This window comes from Equus przewalskii, chromosome 11 (genome assembly GCF_037783145.1).
Source record: "Equus przewalskii isolate Varuska chromosome 11, EquPr2, whole genome shotgun sequence".
Taxonomy (NCBI): domain Eukaryota; kingdom Metazoa; phylum Chordata; class Mammalia; order Perissodactyla; family Equidae; genus Equus; species Equus przewalskii.
This window is the reverse complement of record NC_091841.1, coordinates 28,031,953-28,052,084: the sequence shown is the minus strand read 5'-3', so window position 1 is coordinate 28,052,084 and position 20,132 is coordinate 28,031,953. Positions and strand designations below refer to the sequence as shown.

At 49.1% G+C, this 20,132-nt stretch overlaps 1 protein-coding gene across 20 annotated transcripts in view; it reads left to right on the top strand.

Moving 5' to 3' along the window:
- Window positions 1–2,074: 2,074 nt before the first annotated feature.
- Window positions 2,075–20,132, top strand: part of PC (pyruvate carboxylase) — a 90,453-nt gene continuing 72,395 nt past the window's right edge. For 2 of the 20 annotated variants that reach the window (XM_070564299.1, XM_070564303.1), the window contains exons 1-2: window positions 2,686–2,956; window positions 7,196–7,232. The gene's annotated coding sequence lies outside the window, so the exon portion shown is untranslated. Of the gene's footprint in view, window positions 2,427–2,542; window positions 4,246–5,037; window positions 5,066–6,095; window positions 6,246–6,960; window positions 7,115–7,195; window positions 7,233–8,966; window positions 9,105–20,132 lie in introns of those variants that run through there. The other 18 variants (XM_070564284.1, XM_070564295.1, XM_070564296.1 and 15 more) reach the window with 18 other exon arrangements.

Genomic DNA, 20,132 nt, shown 5'->3' with positions numbered 1-20,132 from the left:
ACCCTAAGCCACTCCCTGCCAACAAAGCTTTGCTGCCTGCGCCCTACGCACCAGAGCTAGACTCCCGGGCAGCCCTCCACAGGTTGGTCTCAGCCTATCTATCCGGCAGTATCTTCCGCTAGATCTTCCTAGGAACTCAGCCAAATTTCCCCAAGCTCCCGGGCCATAATAATCAGTAGAGGCTTGTTGAAAAGAATAAGTAAACAAAAAGATTCCTGGGCCACACCTCGGATTTACTGATCCTGACTGAATCAGCATCTATAGGGGTCAGGAGTTCAGGAATCTGTTTGGTTTTTAAAAAGCCCCAGCGGTTCTTACCAGGGAAGTCTGGGTAATAATTTCTCTAGGCCTCTCAGTGGGTCTCAGCACTGACCCACATTAGAAACATTTGGAGACATTCTGAAACTAGCAAGGCAATGCAAGGGATCCCTTTCCCCAGAAATGGACTTAAGTGGTATTCTGCTGGTGATTCCAAGACCTCTGAGTTGGTGGTTAATATGCATAAGAACCGTGGGGTGGGACTCAGGAATCTGTGCTTCCCATTAGCACCCTGTCCCAAAGAGATTCCGTCCCTAGCGGTACAGAAGCCCATGCTGAGAAATGTTTTTTCTAGCGACATTGGACTCCCCACCTAGGCTTCTGCCTGAGCAGTTTTCTCTGTCTGGGGTGGCATACCCCTCCCGACTTTGTCCTCCTGGGGACCTCATCCTGGAGGTAGGACAGAGCCTGGATGGAGAGGTGTCTTGTTTCCTAATCTAACATGAACTAGATAATTTACCTGTTTGAGCTAACTATTCAAAATCCATACTTCTTTTGTTCACAGCAAGTGACCATTTCTTAGTTCTCAATTATTTTTTTTTGTTTCAGACCTCCACCTGGGGATGTTGATGTAAGAGTCACCTGAACCTGGGTGGAGCCATTTGCCCTTGGCTCCAGACCCAGGAGTTCACAGGGACCAGCCAGGACTGAGCCAACATGTCACAGCCCCTGTAGCATGGCCAGCCCTAGGGTAGGGCCTTGCCTTTTCTGAGGGACACAGGGACTCATGTCTTACACGTATGCAGCAGGAGAGACAAGATACAGGCAGGACGTGTAGAAGTCACAAACTAGGCATGCACTAGAAGAGTAATAGGGACAACAAGCGAACGACAGACTCAGTTCCACCAAGTCCAACCCTTTTTATGAGGAAATTCGGTCCAGAGAGGGAGGAGACCTGCCCAAGGTCACTCAACTTTAACTCTTTCCTGCATAAAGAAAGTAGTGAGGTAGAAAGAGTCCTTGGACATCTAATAGAATGTGAGCTCTGGGAGGTGACGGTCGGGTGGAGTTCAGCCAGATAGATGCAAGGAAGGTCAAAGAAGCTGGAGAGGCAAACACAACAGACACAACAGGGTCAGAGAAGAGAAAGGAGATGCAATCTCTCTCCATGCTCAATAAGCAATTTCTAGTCAGCAAGATGTTCTTATAGTCCTTGATCCTCCCAACTGTGTGGAAGCAGGTTATTTTTTCTCCATGCCCTGATTATCATCTGATGTACTGTACGTTTTACCGGTTTATCTTCTGTCTTCTCTCAGTGTAAGGCAGAGCTTTTGATTTGTTTTGGTCACTCCCGTATCCCCCAGTTGGCATAGAGCCCCGCTTCTGAAGCTTTCCGCTCAACCAAACCTTCTAGATGCTGAGTGGCCTCGCTCTGCAGATCAGGAAACTGAGGCTCAGAGAGGTGAGGATGCTTGTCCAAGGTCACACAGAAACGGACTCCTGCTCATCATCACAACCCCCACAGCGGCGAAGGGACACAATCACGTAAATCGCGTGGCACAAGCGCCATCTCCTTCCTCCTGCCCTTAGCCAAACGCTCTTCCTCCGACCTCTTCTCCATCCGCTCGCGTGTAGCTCCGTCTAGCCCGCATCTCTGAGGCCCGGTGCGATCTGTTATGCTTGCGGCTTTGGGAGACACGTGCTGCTCAGTGAATGAATCGCAGGGCCCCACCCCCGCCGATAGCCAATCACAGCGTGCCGGAGCCCGACCACTTCCGCCTATTGCGGGCCGCGGTTGCAGCCGTGCGGCCCACGTGGGGCTCTTAAGACAAACGAGTAGGCGTTGGTGCGCCAGGGGCGGGGTCTGCCAGCCTCTTCTCCAATCCGGGGGCCCGCCGGGGACGCGAGGGGCGGGGCTGACGTGGGGCGCCAAGGCTTAAACGTGACGGGCAGGCGGGCGTAGGGAGGAGACCTGAGCGGGGGAGTGATGAGTGACGGAGGATACTGCCCAATAACAGGAGGGGTTTGGCTGCCTGAGCCAATAAGAAGTCCGTAGGGCGGGGCCGAGACTGCAGCAAGTTCGGTTGCGCGGAGACCGCAGCTGTTCCCTGTCAGTGGAGGCAGCGGCGGTAGAGGCGGTGGCGACGACTTGCGGCGGCGGCGAGGAGGTGAGTGCCGGCGGCGCCGTGCACCTTCCTCTTGCCGCGGCGGGTCGGAGCGGGTGGGCGTGCGCCGGCACCGCCGCAGGGGACGCTTATGTAAGGGTCGCGCGCGCCTAGGCGGCGCGGACTCCACGAGTGACGGCTGGAGGAGACGGCGGCGGGCGGTGTGCGGCGCGACGTGACGTGCGCCTCCCCTCCCCTCCCCTCCCCCTCCCGCGGGGCGGCCGGCGCGGGCCCGCCCCCTCGCCCGGGGCCCCCGCCCCGCAGCCCCGGAGCATCCTTCGCGTGCGGGCGCGGCCGGGCCTCGTCCGTCCCGCGGCCCTGGGGGTCGCCGCCGGCCTGATTCCTGCTCTCGGGCCCATTTTGCAGACAGAGAAACTGATGCACGGAGCCCTAAGACGCGTCGCGCCAGGTCCCTGAGGGTTCGAACCCTAGTGTGTCAAGAATCGGGAGCCCGAGTTTTCCCCAACGTAGTGGAAGTTGCTCAGCTCTGAAGAAAGCCGCGGCGTGTAAGGCGAGGGTTTTCCGTATTCCAGGTGCCTGCGCTCCGCCTCCCGGAGCATCCTCCTAGTCACATTGCGGGGCATCTCGGTTCCACTTACTTTCAGGGGAGGCTCCCAGAAGCAGCGATTCGTCCAAGGCTGCTCCGCTCGGAGGAGGCGGGCTGGGCTCAGCCCGTTATTTCTGCAGCTTTCAGCAGTTTGCAGAGTGCGCTCAGCCCAGAGGTGGTGAGGAGCAGCGGGCGGTGCGGGCAGGGCCCTCCGGGCACAGAGTCGGAGCCCCGGCTTCCAGGACCTGCTGTGCAGGTTCCGCCCACCGTGACTTGCTTTGTACTTTGAGTGAGTTGTTTCCCTTCTGCGGAGCTCTTTCTTCATCTCGCGATGGTGAGGGAGAGGTCAGGTCGCTAGGTCCCTGGCAGCTTTGAAATTCTTAAACGTCTGCTTGTTCCTTTTGTGAGAGAGCAGGCCAGGCTCATCGTCCCCATTCTGCAGCTGAGAAAACTGAGGCTCAGAGAGCTGCCCGTGTTTGCCAGGTCACAACTAGAGGCTCCCCAGTCTTTCCCATGTGCCTTCCCTGTTGCTCCCTTACCCGCTGCTACTAGCAGCTCTGGCTTCCCGTTGTTCCCAGTCCCCTGCCTGTGATGCAGGTACTTCTGCTGGGGATAGATGTGTGCAGCATTTCTGTTTACTCGCAGCTACAGCTTTTCTGTTTGCCCACTCTTCCTCTTAATTCTTGAACTCTTAATTGCATTCTTTGCACACCTAGCATGTTCAGAGCCCTAGACTGGGCCCTGAGAGAAGACCTGGGCGCTGAGATTAGTCCTTGTCCTAGAACAGCCAGCAGACTGATTGGGGAGAGAAAAAGGAACAGAACTTAAGGAGCAGGTCAGCATGCCCAGATGTCTGTAGAGAGCCCGCATGGGCGAAGCGTGGCCCCGAGGAGGACGTGGAAGAGGAGATTAAGGAGAGGCCCGCAAATCAGGGAAAACCGCACACACACGAAGACCAGAGAGGGAGAAATGGATGGCTGGGGGCTGGACAGGGATGGAATGGGGAAGGCTTTGTGGACCAGGTGACTCTGAGTCTCTTGATTCCTCTGGAGCCCCCAGTGAAGCAGCAGTGATTGGATTTGAGCAGCCAAGGTTTTGTTGTGGAGGAGAGGTGAGTTTTAAGCAACTAGAACCTGCAGGAGAAAGGCTGAGGAAGGTCGGAGGAGAATGCGAGGGCAATAGCACTTCCCAGCCGAGTGTGAGAAGTTCGGTGGGTCACTTGCCAGGAGGCCTCTTCAGGAGCTGGGACAAGGCGAGGGCGCTTGCGGAGTGCAGGTAAAGCGGAGTGAGATGGGGTCCCGAGGTGCCCGGGTGCTTGGGTGGGCTCTGAGGGCCTAGGAGCAGGTCTGAGCTACGGGTTGTATCTGTTTGTGTTCTTTTAAGCAACTTGAGAGCGGCATCCTGTGTTTCCTCTGCCCTGCCGGAAGGGGCTTGGTTCCTGATAGTTGCTCAATATCTATTTGTTGAGCTGAATTAGGCTGCCATCGACAGTTTCCACAGTTTACCCCGAAGTCTGCTCTCGGCCTTATCTGCTTCTCTCTCTCTACCAGAGCTTGCTCCAACTTGATTGACGCCTCTCTGTGCCAGTTCTCACCTCCAGGGATCACCGCTCAGGGAGGTTTGCCCTGGTGGCTGTGGCCCCGTTCGATCCGTCCTGCCTTTGACATGCCAATACGTGCGACTTGCCCTTTTTCTTGCCTGCTCCTTGCTTTCTCCTTGTCTTGCTTCCACCACCCCAGGTGCTGGGCTAAGTGCCTGTCGTCCTAGTACTGCTCTCGGAGACTCTGGGACCGTGCCAGGGCTGCACTGTAGACCCAAGTCTCATTCCAAGTCCAGGTTCTCTGTGTCCTCACGGTCCCTAACCCAGTGCTAGGACAAGTAGGCGCTTGACACTTTTTGGATGAATTAGTAGAAAATGGCTCAAAGTGGAAGTCAGTGAGGAAGGAATGGTGTGGGGAACCAGGAAAGGAGTCGAGTTTGGGAGCTGTGGGGCTGATTGTCGTATGTCAGCAAGTCTAGGGGACGCCTGGGCAGGCCCCAGACTGCCCAGCTCCCTCTCTAGCACCCTTCCGGATGTGCTGGGTGCCTCTCTCAGGTAAACATTTTCCTTGAGGATTACTGTGGGCCTTCTCTTTGGCTGCCTCCCAATAACGTCTTACCCTCTTTTCAGCGGGTCCCTGCTTCCCATTTCCAGAAAGTGTGCCTGTTTGGGGGCTAGTTTCTCATCTGGAGACTTCCTTCGCAGAAGTGGGGCATCTGCCTGCTCCCTCTGCAACCTCACCTGGGCCTGACTGGCCCGTTCCTTCACCTCTTTGTCATGGCTGCCTCTGGTCTCAGCTGTGGATCCTTTGGCACACTGCCGAAGGAGGAGGGCCTGGTGGTGGAGGATGGGAAAATGAGGAAAAGAAGAAAGCATTTCCTTTATTTTTTTTTTGAGGAAGATTAGCCCTGAGCTAACTACTGCCAGTCCTCTTCTTTTTTCGCTGAGGAAGCCTGGCCCTGAGCTAACGTCCATGCCCATCTTCCTCTACTTTATACCTGGGACGCCTACCACAGCATGGCGTGCCAAGCGGTGCCATGTCCACACCCGGGATCCGAACTGGCGAACCCCAGGCTACTGAGAAGCGGAACGTGGGAACTTAACCGCTGTGCCACCGGGCCGGCCCGAAAGCATTTCCTTTTACCTACTAAACGAAAAGATATGATCCCACCTCTGGGGCTTCTTCATCCGTTTGACCCTGCAGGTGCCCTCTGGTACCTCAGCCCTCGTACGAGACTGTTCACCGTTGCCCCCCAACTTGCTTCTTAGTGTCTCTCTGCCACTCTTGGTCCCGGTGACCTTGTTCTCTGCAGGCCTTCTCCTCATCTTGTCCTGTCAAAATTAAATTATTCTTTAAGACTCAGGCTTTCGGGCGTTGTCTTGCCAAATCTATTCAGTTGGACCTGGGTTCTCTTTTTTAATATTAATAATGATAAATAGTGATTAATTGTTATTAATAAAAGCTGACCTTTACTGAGCTCTTAGTATGTAGTGGCAGGGACTTCGCTAAATCCCTTACCTGTATTATCTCATTGATTATCACAGCAACCCGACCACAAAGGTACAGTTCCATCCTCACTTACAGGTCTGCGCCACGCTGTCCAGCTCAGTGTCCCCGTGTGGGTCCCTCTCATGTAGCATCTGTTTTTACCCTCTGTTAGCTGGCCCTCAACAGTTTGCTTTTTGTCACTCTGAGAGCAGAGCCTCTGCCTTCTGGCGTGGTGCCCTATGCAAGGTATGTGCTCAGTGAATATTGCATTGACTTGAAGGCCCCAAACGTTCCTTTTTAGCCTTGACATAATCTACCAAGGCAGCTGGTTTTCTCAGAATGTGGATTCGGTTCATTTGATGGCTCCCTGGCCTGTGTCTCCATTTTGCTGTTTATTGACCAGTGGCTAGAGCTGACTGACAGGCATGGCTTTTCACAAACAAGTCATCTGTAAACTCTGAAAAGTGCTTATGCGCCAGCAACTGTGGGCTCCTGTGGGTCTCATCACGGGGTGTGCTCTTACGTGTGTGCGTGTGTGTGTGTGTGTGTGTGTGTGGAGGGTTCCTGCAGGAAAAGATCTGAGGGAAATAGCTCTCAGCTCACAGAAGGCAGTGCTTAATTACCGTCAATTTGCATAGTGAGATAGGAACCAGGCTCAGAGACTCCGGAGGGGAGGTGGCTCTGCAGAGAAGATGGGCCTGGGGCTGGCTGGAAGTGGGCTGGAAGAGAAAGCACTTCAGGCAAAACAGTGAAAGTTTCTAAAACTTCTTGTTCTTGTGTAGAAGGTGCCAGGAAAGGGTTTTACTTAAATGCTTCTTACTAAGCACGTCATCTAACGTCTGAGTGTGTCCTCTGTACCAGGCGCAGTGCCAGTGCTTTGTGTGTGTCACCTCATCGGGAACCTTACGACATGGGTGGTGTCATTACTCCCATTTTACAGATGAGGAAACAGGCTTTGAGTGGTTCTGGGAGCCGGTGGCAGAGCAGCAAGGGTGGGGCCAAGGCAGCGGACAGCAGAGCCAGGGCGCTCTCAGCCCTGTGCTGTCCTGAGCCGCTCACCGCCCCTCCAAGATTCCCTGGAGATGAAAGCAAAGGAACACTTCTCTGGGTTCTAGGTCTATGTTCTTGCCGCCCACAGGTTCTCTGGGGAGTGCCTGGAGAAAGGAGGATAACACTTCTTTTTTCTTTTACTTTAGACAGTAGCTGACTTCCGAGAGCCGACGGACGCTGAGGGTAAGTCCTGTGCCTGAGTCCAGGTCGGGGGATGCGTGTGGGTGTTCTTCAGGAGCAGCTGTAGGTGTTAGCAATGCTCATAGGTCAGTTCTCAAGCTCAATGACTAAAACAGGCCGAGCTCTGATTTTTGGAAAATAGAAGCAGTCTTTGTCGGTTCCCAGTCTCTCTTGGTTTTCTTGGTTTTCACAGGAAAGTGACATCTGGCCCCCTGCTGGCCCCAGTTGGCAGCTGGGCAGCCCCAGCAGGAGGCCTTACTTCTGGAAGGGTGTGATGTGGGACGCTGGTCAGGGGGAGGGTGGTGAGGCTCCTCAGGACCACGGGGACCGGGCGGCCTCTGAGAACACGCTTTGAGTCCACGCGGAGAGCAGGCGCTGGGCAGTGAGGGACTTGGGAAGCGTGCCGCTGGGCGCGGGAGGTGGCTCTGTCAGCTGGCTGTAAAAACCCTTGACGCGTGTTTCCAGAGAATGACACTCAGCCTTTGGGAGTCACAGGGACAAAGGCATGAAGGTGGAATTGTCCCTTCTTCCTCCCACACGTGCTCCGGCAGTCCTGCCCTGTATAACCTACTGCTTTTAAGGTTTCCCCTCACACAGTTTCCTCTGATTGCATTGATGTGGGTGCATCTCCTGAGCCTCAATTCTAAAGCCCTCTGCGCCGGGATCCACCTGCTGGTCCAGTCCTGTCTCCGGCTGCTGGCCCGCGTGAGCGTGACAGCCAGGCATGATCCTCTCTCTCCAGCTAGCGTTCCACCTGCATTTCAGAGGCTGTTAATGCTCTTCCTTTCATCCAAAGGCAGGCCAGCTGCTAGCGCCGTTTCACAGCCAGGTGCCCTGGGGCCTCTGTGGCTCAGGGACGGCTTAACCCCAGAGCTCATGTTCAGTGCTCAGAGTGGGATCCCTCTGTTCAGGGATTTGTCTTGGATTTCCATCCAACGTGTAGGAATTTTTCTCAGGTGACCCTTGATGACCCAGGAGTTATTGTCTTTTCTGAGATTTTTCTCCTCTCGTCTCTTGGCCCGGGTCTTGGGCTGGCAGTGGCCATTTACCACGCTGCGATTAAGTTTGCTTGGAAAAGCTGGCAGAGTGAAGGCAGATGGGTCTGGGGTGGAAATGGCTCGGACCTTTCCTGTGCTCCTCCCTCCACAAAGTTTCCACCGCGCTGCTCTCTGCTTACCCTCATCCTCCTATTCACGGTTGATAGAGTTGAATGTTATTGCTCTTACTTGCCTCCCTTCAAGGAGAAGTGGGGGAGTTGGGTGAAGGCCCCCAAACCAGCTATCTTTGGAGCTGAGAAATTGGGGCCCAGAGAAGGCCGATTAGCAGAATCTAAGATTCTCATCCCCCTCCTCTTTTTTTTTTGTGTCCTCTTTTATCGCATGTCTTCCCCGAAATCCATGGGTAGGAAGGGAAAATCCATGAGTAGGAAGGGAAGATTAGTTGCCGGGAAGGGCTGCTTTCTCCCAGGTCATCTAATTTGTTGAAGCTCGTTTGGCTCTTCGGTCCCTACGTCCCTGCTGAGTCCCCATTAGTTACCGTAACTAAGACTCTGCCATGGAGGGTTGCCACCCTGCCCTGCTCCTCTGCTGTCGCCTTGGTGATCCTGGAGGGAGATGCATGTGGGCTTTTTTGTTGTTGTTTGTAAGTCCTCCTTGCTGCTGTCCTTCACCTCCTCATCCTGATTTGCCTGCAGGCCAGAGAAGGGGTGGGGCTGCCATACCCAAGGCCGCTCTAAGTACATTTCCACCAGCTGTGTGTGGAATGGGGCCAAACTCCACATGTGGCGGCTCCTCTCCTGAGCAACATCCTTCCCTGGCCGACTCCTGGGGAAAATTCCATGATCTGGCTCTGCCGAGTCATGCTTAGTCTCTGAGGGTACGTGTCACCTTTCGCCTGTCTGTCACCGGTCAGCCCAGGGTCTGGGAGAGGCTGTGGTTCCTGTGGGGTGAAACTGCTCATCTCTTACACCTGTGCCTCACTGTGTGCTTCTCCGAGTGCTTTTACTAACCAAGGTGCTGCCTAGCAGTGTGAAATGTCGTAATATACCTCATTAATAATAAATGTATTCCTTCTGGAAAACATTCCTCTCCTATGGATGAGGAAACTGAGTTCAGGAAGACTAAGTGACTTGGCGAGTTTCAGGTGAGTGGCAGCTCTGGGTGGTTTTTGGTGCCACACACCACCCCGACCCCTGGGTTTTTATGTAATGCAAAGATTATTCACAAGTTACTTTGGTTGGAAAAAAATTGATTTTCAGTTTGTTAAAGTTACAAAGTCAGGGGCTGGCCTGGATAAGTGTTCAGTTTGTGCACTCGCCTTTGGCGGCCTGGGGTTCACCGGTACAGATCCTGGGCGCGGACCTAGCACCGCTATGAAGCCGTGCTGAGGCAGCGTCCCACACTGAAGAACTAGAAAGACGTACAGCGGGGATATACAGCTACGTACTGGGGCTTTGAGGAGGAAAAAAAAAAGGAGGAAGATTGGCAACAGCTGTTAGCTCAGGGCCAATCTTCCTTAAAGAAACAATGAAGAAGCTTTCATTAAAAAAAAAAGTTACAAACTCAAAAATCTAGTTCTTGCTTTAAGGGCTAGTCTTTTAAGTTTAGCTTTTAAGTGCAGCCTACAGATCTTTCTGTTCTATTTATGATTCTAGGAAATTTTAACAATCACTTTGAAAGGGGCCTTTTGATTAATACTTGATCCTATTTGCAAACTTATTTGGAAATTTTAAATGTATAAATTACATTCAACTTCCTTTAATTTTTTTAATACTTCCAATTGTCTGATTACCAAATGTCTCTAATACTTAAATAGTTCCCGTAAATCTAATAAACTAAGCTGACTCTTAAATTTTCGGAAACATTCCTATACTGCTTTATGTTTAATTTTTTAAAACAGCGTTATTGAAGTATTTTTGGCATAATAAATTGCATATATTTAAAGTGTACAATGTATAAATTTTGACATATGTATACCCTTGTGAAACCGTAATCACAATTAAGATAATGAACGTAACTGTCACCTCCAGAAGTGTCCTCGTGGCCCTTTGTAGTCCCTCCCTCCCCGCCTTCTCTGCCTCCCCCATCCTCAGGTACCCACTGAACTGCTTTCTGTTACTGTAGATTAGTTTGCGTTTTCTGGAATTTTACGTAAGGGGAATCATATAGTATGTATCCTTTTTTGTTTGGCTTCTTCACTCAGCATAATTATTTTTAGATTTGTTCATGTTGTTGCATGTGTCAGTAGTTCTTTCCTTTTTATTGCTAAGTAATATTCCATTATGTAGATATCCCACAATTTGTTTATCCATTCACCCGTTGTCAGTCATTTCTGTTTTTTCCAATTTTTGGCAATTCTAAATCAAGCTGCTATGAATGTTTGTGTACAAGTCTTTGTATGGACATATGTTTCCTTTTCTCTTGGGCAAATGTGTAGGCGTGGAGTGGCCGGATCATATGGTGAGTGTATGTTTAACTTAAACTGCCCAGCTGTCTTCCAAAGTGGTTGTCCCATTTTACATTCCCACCAGCAGTGTATGAGAGTTCCCTCCACATCCTCACCGACATTTAATATGGTTAGTCTTTTTAGTTTTAGCCATTCTAAAAGGTGTGTAGTGGTATCTTGTGGTTTCAGTTTGAATTTCCCTGGTGACTAATGATGTTGAGCATCTTTCCATGTGCTTATTTGTCATCTGCCAGTACTGATTTTAAACTTAGTAAAATTCCTACTTAAAATCACAAGTCTAAACCAGTTACTCAGTTACATATTTTCATTGGAATCTTGAGACTGACTTGTTACTCTGAACAGACCAAATTCTCTTGAACATAAAAGTACATAAAGTAACAGATACAGATTTCTTAACACAAAGTTATAAACACTGTGGTTTTTTATTTTCTTAGGCATATTTATTCTTTTTTTTTTTTTTAAAGATTTTTATTTTTTCCTTTTTCTCCCCAAAGCCCCCCGGTACATAGTTGTATCTTCTTTGTTGTGGGTCCTTCTAGTTGTGGCATGTGGGACGCTGCCTCAGCGTGGTTTGATGAGCAGTGCCATGTCCGTGCCCAGGATTCAAACTAATGAAACACTGGGCTGCCTGCAGTGGAGCACGTGAACTTAACCACTCGGCCACGGGGCCAGCCCTGGCATATTTATTCTTAATGCTATATCTCCTGGAATTTAAGAAGCTTTCCTAATAAGGAAATGATGATATGATCTCAAACTATAGTAAACTACTTTCTTAAGCAACTTTTGGAGTTTCTTTCTCAACTGGATGACATTTCTTTTTTTTTTTTTTTTAAAGATTTTATTTTTTTCCTTTTTCTCCCCAAAGCCCCCCAGTACATAGTTGTGTATTCTTCGTTGTGGGTCCTTCTAGTTGTGGCATGTGGGACGCTGCCTCAGCGTGGCTTGATGAGCAGTGCCATGTCCGCGCCCAGGATTCGAACCAACGAAACACTGGGCCGCCTGCAGCGGAGTGCGCGAACTTAACCACTCGGCCACGGGGCCAGCCCCTGGATGACATTTCTTTTTAATTCAAGAGATTCCTGGCCAGGATGAACTAGGTCTTGGCCTTTGAATCCAGTTGTTAATAGAGCCCTGATTTGGTGCCATTTTGCCCCCAAATGGGGATGGTCTCACAGCCCCTGTGCTCTAGATTGAAGCGTCACATTGCCTACTCCTCTTTTCATGGAACTCTGCACTTCACCCAGGCTTCTGCACCAGATCCAATCAATCTATTTAAGGCTCCATTTCTTATGCATTATGGCTACAAAATAGGTGGAATTTAGATTCTGCATCTCTCCCAAGGCTTTGTGTGACCAAGCACTGGTTCTAAAACCATGTCAGTGACCCAGCGTTGCCCGAATTTGAGTCCCAGTCTTCTGAGCCCAGGTCTGGCATTTCCCCCTCTATCTGACATCTTTTTCAAATGGAGAGAAAGGGCGTCTGGTACACAAGTTCTCGGTTTCTGGTCAGGCTTGGTTACCAAGAAATTCTGGCATCTGGAACCCACACCTGCCTTTTCCCGTTCTTTAGTTCCCCCATCTGGAAATGGTGAGAGCTCTGGCCTCTCCCTAACCTCCCAGTAGAGAGCTACCAATCTCTTTGGAGGGGTGTTGCCTTCAAATTCTTGTTAGTGATTTGGATTTTAGACGATAAACAGATGTGAACTGGCATTCCTGTCCTGGTCACTGGGTATGGCCTCAGGAAGTGAGTGGTGAGTGGGACCTGGTTGAAAATTATTAATGCAATCTGACCTCTCCCTTGATGTTTGATGCTTATGTGGCCCCATGTGGGTAAGAGTAAAGATCTGTAGAGTTCCAAGAAAAGGAAATTTGAGTGGGTGACTGTCTTAGATTCCTGCTCTGCAGGAGTTTTAAATACAGTCTCTCCTTACTTTTGGCTCTGAGTTCCCCCTTCCGGTGGTGCAGGATCACTGTGTGATTAATATACTCTTAAAGCGTGTGTTAAATGATGGCGGTGACATCACTGAGTGACAGAATATCCGTTCAAAGAGCGAGGAAAATGTGCTCCACGGCAGGATATTAAATGGCAGGGGATACAGAGAAGATTAAACATGAAACTTAAAAAAAAAAAAAACCCCACAAATTGACACAGCAATTTCAATTCTAGAAATGTAACCTAAGTATAATGGGACAAACACAAACATACTAGGCTGTTCAGGTCATCATTTTTATAGCAGAAAATGGGAAACCACCAAAATGTGCATTTGAAAAGGATCGCTACATGTGTAGTCTGTTCAGTGTCATATGAGGAAGCTTTAAAAATAGCCCATGTACCCTAATCAAACTGTCGCTCTAAATTTATTACCACAGAATAAGAGCCATGATGCTTTTACACAAGAAAGGTACATGGTAAAACAAAATGCGTAACATCTCAGTTTTTGTTATTTTAGAATGCTGTACCAAAAGTTTTTTTCTGGATATTGGAATTATAAAATTGTGTGTTTAAAAAAATTGTTTTTTTGCTGTGTCTTAATTTTAAATAATCAGCTTTTTTAAAAAAATAGAGAAGGATGCAATTTATACCACCACTTGGGGCTTGAGATCAGGTACAGGGTGTCAGAGTTCTTCTGTTTTACCCCTCTTCTCCAAAAAATTGTTTGAGGGGATGAAAATGTTTTTCTAAATACCATACGAGATATACATCCCTGGGGAATGGTGGAATAAGGACTTCTTAAAAGATGCTCCTGGGGCCGGCCCTGGGGCCGAGTGATTAAGTTTGTGCCCTTCGCTTCGGTGGGCTGGGGTTTCGCTGGTTCCGATCCCTGGGTGCAGACATGGCACTGCTCGTCAGGCCCTGCTGAGGCGGCGTCCCACATAGCACAACCAGAGGCCCTCACAACTAGAATATACAACTATGTACTGGGGAACTTTGGGGAGGAAAAAAAAAAAAGATTGGCAGCAGTTGTTAGCTCAGGTGCCAATCTTTAAAATTAAGATGCTCCTCCATAAAAGAAATGAGAAAACTGGCATAAACTGTCATAATCAACTTTTTCAGAACTCTGGAAATTAACCAAAGGTTTGCAGCGATCCAAGGAACATTTATTCAAGAAAAAATGGCTGAATTTGTTTTCAAGAAGAAATTGTGAGGCATGCAAAGAAACAAAGAATGACACATCACAGGGAAAGAAAAAATCAATAGAAACTGTCCCCAGGGAAGCTCAGACATTGGGCTTCATAGACAAAGACTTTAAATCAGCTATTTTTAAATGTATCTAAAGAACTAAAGGAAAGTAAGAGAACAGTGCCTCACCAAATAGAGATGATCAATAAGTGATTGAAATTACAAAAAAATTCTGGAGTTGAAAATTACAATAACTGAAATGAAAAAGTCACTAGAGGGGCTCAACAGCAGAATTGAGCAGGCAGAAGAAGGAATCAGCAGACTTGAAGATAGGTCAATTGAGATTATCCAGTCTGAGGAACAGAAAGAAAAAAGAATGAAGGAAAATGAGCAGAGCCTCAGATACCCATAGAACGCCATGAAGCCTACCAACATACACATAATGGGAGTCGTAGAAGGAGAGGATAGAGAGAAGGGAACAGAATGAATATTTGAAGAAATAATGGCCGCAAACTTCCCAAATTTGATGAAAAACAATAATTTACACACTCAAGAAGCTCAGTGAATTCCAAGTTGGTAAACTCAAAGAGATCCACACCTAGACATATCATAATCAAAGAAAGAATCTTGAAAGCAGCAAGAGATAAGCAACTCATCGTGTACAAGGGACCTTTGATAACATGAAGAGCTCATTTCTCCTTGGAAACCGAGGAGGCCAGAAGGCAATGGGATGAACATAGATGTCATATGAGGCGAAACCTTCAACTGTATTTGACCTTTGAGTCTTAGATGGCTCTGATCTCTTCCATCATTAGGGATAACATGTCATTTCGTCCCTAAATAGCAGTCACTCAAGCTGCTTTCATACTTGACCTGCAAGAACTCTGTCTTTTACCAAGCTCCGCTCCCCAGCTATTTCTAGAAACACATAAGGAATGCTTATTATGTGTTCCACCAAGCCTGGGGCATAGTTGGGGCTCAAAAAAACATTTGTTAAATGAATGAGCTCAACCTGAGTTGCTTATTTTCTTGGCCAGCTGTCTATCCACTCTTCTCTTCCGCATGTCACCGAGTTCTCCCAGCCTCGGGGCTGTTGCTTCTCTCCTCAGACCATTTTACCTTAAACATGCATCAGACCTGTCTCATAACTTCTCAAAATACATCTTTTAAAAATATTACCAGACATTTTACAAAATTTTACTGAATGCTTGGGGATAGCAGAATGGAATTACAATACAGAAAAAAAAGGTTTTGTCCCCAAAGGTGAATTCAGTGTTTACCTCAAGAAAAGTTGAACTGCCATAACCTAATAATGGTTGCAGCCATCAAAGTCTCAACAAATTTTGGGGTCTCATCTCAACTACTGTACCCCAGGATACCATGGAGCCAACTGCTGGTGTTTTGTTGCTTTCATTCTTGATAATATTTCTTATATGTAAATAGCACTGTATAGTTTTATTATTTATTGGACAGCTCTCACTGGGACAGGTTAAGGTCACGGTTTCGTTGTTTATGGATGAAGGACCAGAGGTTCAGAGGGGTTCAGTGGCTCACCCAGCTCCACTGGTAAGAGACAGAGCTGAACTCTGAAAGCAGCAATTCCCATTCCTGGGCTTGGGTTCTTCCTGCTGTCCCACAGGGTATTAGAAAGTGATATCTCTGTGCACAGGGCTGAAAAGGCCAACCTGAAACTCTCCATCTTTCCTACTTAAGTTAATCTCTTGATAGGTATTTGCAGCTTCTGTCACCAGGATTGTCACTTGTCACTATTTGTTGTTCCTTGGGCTTGTGGCCAGTTGGGAGTCTTCACTCAGGGCCGAGCTCTCCCTGCCATGTTGCCTGAGGCCCATTCGGTAAGACCTTAAGATTTTCCTCAGCCCCTTGGCTTTTGACTGTCCCATTCCAGCCGGTTGCAAAACACACCTTTGTGTTTCTGCTGACCTGGGCCATCTTTCCATCCCCTTTTTACTTCTGAAATTCTTAAAGGGCAATTTTAATATTTGGCTCCATGATCTAATCCTGAGTTTTCGCAATTGACTGACTGGCTTAAGAAGGGCAAAAGTTATTGCTGTGCAAGATTCCAAGAAGTTGTTCTTTCCTCAAGCAGTTACTGTGCATCTGTGGCAGGCACAGCTCTTTCTTGGGTACTGTAAGGCTTCAAGAGGATCTGATGATGTGGCCCTTGCCCTCGGGTGTGTACCCTGTGGCTGGGGAGAGGAGGAGTGCGTGCTCAAGTAGTGGCTAGTTAATAAGGAAGTCACAGTCACCATTCACTGAGTGCTGTCTCTGTGCCGGGTAAGAGGCCACATGCAAAAGTGAATGCAGAAAATTTCCAGGGAGGTGGCTAAGAACAAGAGCCCTGGAGTCAGCAGGTTACGAGTTGGAGTTCAGGCTTAGCCCTCCACCAGCCCTGTCACTTCTGGCAAGTTCCTAAGCTGCTTTGAGCCTTGAGTTGCTCATCTATAAAATAGGGGCAATAAGACCTTCCCCACAGGGCTGTTGGGGGAGTAATGAAATAACTTAGTGAAGTGGCACCCAGCGGACACATCATAACGATGGGTCTGTCCCTGGTACAGTGGAGAGCAGTTACAGTAGAACTCTCTGTGGAGAGAACACATGTGTCCAAGGGCTTCTGAGCTCAGGGGACTGTCGGGTGGGTGGCTCCTCCTCAGGAAGGACTTCTTGGGAGAGCTTGCCCTTGAACGAGGTGTCATATTTGGGTTGGTGGAGAGGAGGGGATGGCACCCAGGCAGTGGTACACGGAGCAAATCATGGTAATGAGAAAAGCCGGGCATTGGGTAAATGGCGGGAGGAAGGCGATAGAAGCTCCATGAGTGTGGAGATTTGCACCTGCTTTGTTTGCTGCTGAACCCACAGGAGTCTGGTGCTCAGGAAACCTTGTTGGCAGAATGGATGCTGTTGGGGAGTGGTGAGCGTGAGTGGCGGGAGAGTCATTCTGTCCAGCTGCGAGCTGGGATTTAAGACAATGAGAAGTCTCTGAGATGCTTGAGCCTGTGACCACCCACAGGTGAATGGGGTTTGGAAAACTCTTCTGGAAGTAGTGGGCCGGCTGACCTGGGATGGGGAGAGTCAGGAGGTCAGAGTGGGGGACCAGCTCTGAGAGGCAGGTGTTGCGGTTTGGGCATGCCGTCATTGATGCACACGTGGAGTCGGGGCGGGGGCGGGGGGTGGCGATGGGAAGGAAGAGCAAATGCCAAGTGGCTACATAAGAAAAGGTGTCATGGGGTGAAGTGGAGAGAGGATGTGGAGAGCTCTGATTTGCAACTCTGCCTCCATCCTGAAAGGCAGAGCTGGAAAAGCAGCCTCATTCATGTAGCTGGAGGACCTGAGGTCCGGGGACAAGCGGAGAAGCATAGAAATAGGGAGCTGGTATGGGGTGCTGTCTTAAAGATGGGCTATTAAGCCCAACTCAAAATTTCCTGAGAAAATTGAATTAGCTTGAGACCACAGCAGTTAGTCCTGAGAACTTACCTGGAGAAAACGTTGTCCCGAGAGGAAGGAGGTCAAGCGGAGTCCTAAGATTCCCAGGCTGATCTTCCCCGGCTCTTCCTCTTAGGCCCTTCCTTTTCTCCAGGCTTAGGGCTCAGAGCCTCCTGCTGCTGCTCGGTTCGGCTGGTTAGGCCGGTTAGGCTGAGCTGAAAGGGCTAACAGGAGAGAAGCGCCTTCCAGGTACTGGGCACTTTCCCTTTCCTTCCAGGGCAGGGCGGCGTGGGGGGCATTGAAGCTGCCTGCACATGGATTTGCTCTGAACCAAACAGTGCCTTGTAGACATATTTGTATGTGTAGATGTTAGATCTGAGCGGGTTGGGGTTTTTGTTGTGTTTTTTAGGCACATGGCGAGGGAGGCATTTTGGAGAGAGGGCTGCTCCTAGCATACTCAGAATATGAACTTATAACTGGTTTCTGATTCTCTCCCCACTGTTTTCACGGTTCTGTGCTGGGACTTTGGAAGGGCATGTGGTCAGCTGAATAGACAGGTGAGGTACCTCCTGACGGGAGCGGGAGCACACTGAGATTGAAGTCACAAGTGAAGGGATGCAGTGCTTATCTTCTAAGGAAACAGCCAAGTCTGGTCGTGTGACTGGCCTCTCTGGTTGTTATTTTTACAACTCTGAGTCGGTTTTCTTTCCCCTCATGGTTCACCTCTCCATCTGGAGGGAACGCACAGCTCGAAGAGACTCTTCCCCCTAGGGTGTGGGTGGAGGGCAAATTCAGCTATTCCTAGCAGATTTATGGCCCCCAAAGGCCCTTCCAGCCGCTGCCTCTGAGATTCTTGTCCCAGATCAGCCAGCCCAACAGAGTAAGCCCAAGGGTCCAGTCCTTGGTGGGGTCCCAGCCAGAGTTCTCTGATGGTGTTTTTTTACCCACCACAGTTCTGATGTTAAACACGTGGTATTTTCCCAACACCAACAAATTCTCCTACTCTCTGCCACCAACTGGGTGTCCTACAGTTTAATTCAGTTCTGACACTAACCACCAGAGTTATGCAGACTCCAGTCCCAAGTCCCGGGTTGCCACCTGTACCTCTGACCGACCGGCTGTGTCCTCACGGGATACCTATGACTCCACGACCCCCTCCTTAGGTTTGATAATTTGCTATAATGGCTCACAGAACCCAGCGAAACACTTGACTTCTGTTGACTGATGTATTATAAAGGATATTACAAAGGATACAAATAAACAGCCAGATAAAGGGGTACTTTGGGCGAGGTTGGGAAGGATCCTGAACACAGGATCTTCTGTCCCTGTGGAGTTGGGGCATGTCACCCTCCTGGCCCCTGGATGTGTTCACCAACTAGGAAATTCTCTGAACCCTGCTGTTTAGGGTATTTATGGAGGTTCCGTTACGTAGGCACGGTTGGCCATTGGTGACTAACTCACCCTCCAGCCCCGCTGCCCTCTCTGGAGGTACAGGGCTGGGTCTGAAAATGCCAGCCTTCTGATCACCTCATTCGGTCCTCTGGCAACCAGCCCCCGTCCTGAAGTTATCTAGGGGCCACCAAAAGTCATCTCATTAGCATAAACTCGGGTGTGGCTGAAAGGGGCTTATTATAAATAACAAAAGATCTGAAAGGGGCTTATTATAAATAGCAAAGATTCTCCTCTCACCACCATCACTAAGAAAATTCCGAGAATTTTAGCTCCTGTGCCAGGAACCTGGAACAAAGACCAAATATATGTTTCTTATTATATCACAGGATCAAAGGGTCTTTGTGGGATTCTGGGCTTGGATGGGCTGGAGTTCTACCCTTGCTGTGAAATCATTGAAGATGATGGAGTGACTTCCATCCTGCAAACAGGTGCAGTGGACAGCTACTGATGAGGCAAAGGAAGCCGAGGTGTGACCCGGGTAACTGCCTTAGAGGCACTCCCCATGGACCCACAGGTTATGAAGCAGTAACCCAAGGGTTTAGGGCTAACGTGAACAACAAAAAAAGTTGTGTATGTTAGCTAAGTAAACTTTCACCTGGTACAAATATTTACATATATAAAAGTCTCCCGTTGTTTTCTTCCTCTCTCCCCTCTACTTTCTCCCCTCCCCCCTCCCCTCTCTCCATCCAGTTCTTCCTAGAGACCACCTCTGGTTAAAGGTGGTCTTGTCTATCCTCTTAGAGACGATGTGTCCATTTAAAATATAAATATAGGGGCCGACCCCGTGGCCGAGTGGTTAAGTTCACGGGCTCTGCTTCGGCGGCCCAGGGTTTCACCAGTTTGGATCCTGGGCGCCAACGTGGCACTGGTTATCAGGCCATGCTGAGGCGGCGTCCCACATAGCACAACCAGAAAGACCTACAACTAGAATATACAACTATGTACTGGGGGGCTTTGGGGAGAAGAAGAAGAAAAAGAAGAAGATTGACGATAGATGTTAGCTCAGGTGCCAATCTTAAAAAGCATATATATATATAAATATATTTCTATTCTTTTTTCCTCCTACACCCTTTCTCTGCTCCATGCCGTTTTCATTTATCAGTTTATCTTAGAGGTCTTCCCATATCAGTACAGAGATGTCTCCCTCACTCTGACAGCTGTGTGACATTCCATAATTTCCTTCTGTCATATGTTTGTTACAAAATATATCACTTCCAAAAGACATATTTAAAACATACATACGTACGCACACACACTCATTGAAACAGAACAATAAAGCAACCATCTGTGTTCCCATCCCTCAGGTTCAGGAATAAAAGATTAGGACTATATAAACCCCCTTTGTGCCCTCCCCAGTTGAAGCCCCTTACCCCCACAGCTGTTCTGACTTTTGTGATAATCGTTCTCTTGATGTTGTCAATAGTT